General features: G+C 44.8%; 1 pseudogene; it reads right to left on the bottom strand.

Moving 5' to 3' along the window:
• Positions 1 to 1,158: 1,158 nt before the first annotated feature.
• Positions 1,159 to 1,743, bottom strand: LOC139441026 (keratin, type I cytoskeletal 18 pseudogene; annotated as a pseudogene).
• Between the last annotated feature and the right edge of the window lie 1,763 nt (positions 1,744 to 3,506).

Below are 3,506 nucleotides of genomic sequence, written 5' to 3'. Positions count from 1 at the left end.
TCTGAATTGGTGGGGTGGGAGAGCCCAATATTTAGAAGTTAAGGAAATAAGGAGAAAACAGCTGAGGATATCAAGAAGGATACAGCAGTAAAATAGGAATACGATAAAGAAAAAGCCATGCCTTCGATGCCAAATGAAGAAAAGTACTTCAAGAAGGAGGACATCAAGAGAGAGGAGAATATATGTATGTCAACAAAAAAGGAAAGTTCCTAGTAGCTTTATTTATATACCCCCAAAATGGGAAGAACCCAAATGCCTAAGCAGTAGAACAGGTTTTTTAAAAAGCATGGTACAGTCCTATGAATACTCAGCAATGCAAAAGAATGAACTACTGCAATACTCAACCCCATGGATGAATGTTCAGACACAATGATGAAGAAGATAAACCACACACAAAAGAGGACAGGCTCTTGATTCCATTTATCAAGACAAGCAGTTCAAGGAAAGACAAATAGGTATTAATTAGGAATGAGGTTCAATCAGACTTACTGGAGGAATAGAAATGTTCCCTATCTTCACCAAGGTAGTGGTTACACAGCTATATACACGTGTAGCAATTCATCAAACTTAGCTTTCAAGTCTGTAAATTTTACTGTATCCAAATTATGGCTCAGTAATAAAATGGGGTTGGGGAAAGGAGGACATAAGAATAGTGTCATATGCTGTAGAATAGGACAAAAATAGAATAAAGGATCTTTGCCCTGGAAAAGTTCATCTATCAGACCAAAAATAGAAAATGCAAAGATTTCTGGCTGGCCCTTTGCTCTGTCTTCCTTGCCCCACCCTGCTAGTTCCCAACACGCCCCCACATGCTGTGTGCCTGAATGAGCACCTTTCCAGCACCTTTCTGTTTTGCCCTCCATGGACTGGGTTGCCCCTCCCCACCAATGCTCATTTCTCCCTTTTACTTCTGACCTATTTTTTATTCTAAATTTCTGTAGTTGTTTGCACCTAATTTTAGCAGACTTCAGAGTTTCTAACCCATGGTCTTACTTGGATCTCAAATCCATGACCTTTCATTGTCATCTGATGGGAAACCCTGGATAGGTTTCTCCCAGCAGCTACAAAAATTCCTTTATGGATGGAGAATTCATTTTGTTGGGTTTTTTCCATGATCTCTGAACTTTATATGGGCCTCCTGTCCCCACTTATGCTGCCTTAACACCTCTGAACTTTAGTGTCATTGTCCTGAGACACCACTTTGCCGTCCACAAATCCTGAAGGTGGTGGTCTTCTGGATGGATTGGAGTTGCCGTTGTCCAGGGCATTGCCAAGATCCAACTCCTCCCCTTCTTCCAGCAGGTGGTGGTAGGTGGTGATCTCAGCCTCCAGCTTGACCTTGGTGTTCAGCAGGACCTCATACTCCTGGACCTGGAGCTGCCACTCTGTCCAGGTCTGGGCCAGCTCAGACTTCAGGTCCAGCGGGATCCTGGTAAGCTGCCTCACCTGCATGGCATAGTGCATCTCCACCTCCCTCAGGCTGTTCTCCAAATTGCCCTTCAGATTTTTCATGGAGTCCAGATCAATCTCCAAGGACTGCACTATATGTCTCAGTTCCATGACTGCATTCTCAGCTCCTCCTATTTCAGCAGTCTGCAAGGTAACCACTGTAGTGTTCTCAGTCTGCTGGGGCCAGTACTTCTCCAGCTCCTCTTGATTCTTCCAAGCCAATTCACCATATTGGTCCCAGATGTATATCAAGATTTTGCTGAGGTCCTGAGGATAGGACGCATCCAACTCCATGGTCAACTCAGAGTTGGCAATCTGGTTTGTAGACCATTTACTTCTTCCTCTTGGTTCTTCATGAAGAGAAGCTTTTCCTTGAGATCCTCAATCTCTATTTCCAGCTGCAGCCACGTGATATTTGTTGTAGGGACCTTTCAGAGCCCATTGGTGTCACTCTTCACAGACTGACACATGGCCAGCGTCATTTAATACTTGACTCTGAAGTCATCAAAAGTAATGGGCATTTGACAATGACAATCTGCAGAATGGCGCAGACATTGTCCACAGAACTTGCAAAAATATGAGTCCTCAGGTCCTCGATGATCTTAAAATAATGCCCCCAGCCCCCAGTCTTTGACCTAGGGTCCCTTCCTTTCCAGGTGTCCCTGGATTCTGCTGGGCAATCTCTGATTTTCAGCCTCCAGGCTTCTCACTATATCCAGGTAGGAGGACAGGTGTCATTCAATCACTTCATAGTCTCCTCACTCTGGTTGCCCCCTATGCCTCCAGTCCCCTAGATCCCTGGCCATCCCCACAGCCAAGCCCTTAAACCCCCAGCCACTCTGCATACAGGTGAAGTGAGACATGGAGATCTAAGAGCCTGAGCCCCCAGCGCCTGCATAGATGCTGACCTTGCTGCTGGCTGGGGGCCAAGGAGCCCAGGGTCCAGTAGTTTTTAGAGAAGCTGGGGCAAGTCCTGAAGCTCATGTTGTCCAGGAAGGAAGGCAAGAGGCTGAGACTTAGGTTCGAGCTACCTGGATGAATAATTTTTCCCCTACTCCCAAACCTTGTAAGTTATATTAGACTTATCAGGCTGTTAATTATTAAAGTCAAAACTTCATAGTCAGGGGTTAGAAATCTCTCTATCAGAAAGCTGAGAAGAGAGAGGGGTTTCTACTGTGAATTAGGCACAAGCTGGACATATACAATGTCTGTCCAGAAAAAGTCCCACCATTGTTAATATAACAGGAATGGTTTGCGGAACATTGATATAACCTGGAAGCCAGAAAGAGTGAACTGGAATGCTCATGTTTGAACAATGATGACTTCACTAGTACTAGTCAGTGGAAGTGGTAGATACCATTGAGTGAGCATGTGCACTGTGTGGCCATCACACTCAAAATGACTGAGTAGAGCAATGAATCTGCATCAAATTTTGCATTAAGCTTGAACATTCCTCTGTAGAAACCATTCAGATGATTCAGAAGGCCGCAGCTGTGGGCAACTGCTGACTTGCAGCTTCATCAGGACAATGCACCTGCTCATGCATCAGATCTTGTGCAGTTTTTTGGCAAAACATCAAATCATCCAGGTGATTCAGCCCCCCTAGAGCCCAGATTTGGCACCCTGTGACTTCTGGCTTTTCCCAAAACTAAAATGACCTTTGAAAGGGAAGAGATTTCATACCATGGATGAGATTCAGGAAAATATGATGGGGCATCTGATGGTGATTGAGAGAACTCTGTGAGGTCCCAAGGTGCCTACTTTCAAGGAGACTGAGGCATCATTGTCCTATGTACTGTGTTTCTTGTATCTTGTATCTTCTTCAATAAATGTCTCTATTTTTCATAGGACATGGCTGGATACCTTCTCTACAGACCTCAAATATACTTCCAGTTGGATGCCTGTGCCCAGTGGCAAAGGGGGCTCTCCACCCCCACAAGGCTATCCTAACTTGAACTGCCTGCTCTGGCTGCCAACTAAGAAGTCACTTCTAGAGAAGAATTAAAAATTACTTCAGAGCCAACATGTGATCCTATACTACGACATGGCTTCCACAT

This window comes from Desmodus rotundus, chromosome 6, assembly GCF_022682495.2.
Source record: "Desmodus rotundus isolate HL8 chromosome 6, HLdesRot8A.1, whole genome shotgun sequence".
In the NCBI taxonomy this organism is placed as follows: domain Eukaryota; kingdom Metazoa; phylum Chordata; class Mammalia; order Chiroptera; family Phyllostomidae; genus Desmodus; species Desmodus rotundus.
This window is presented reverse-complemented; position numbering and strand designations above follow the sequence as displayed.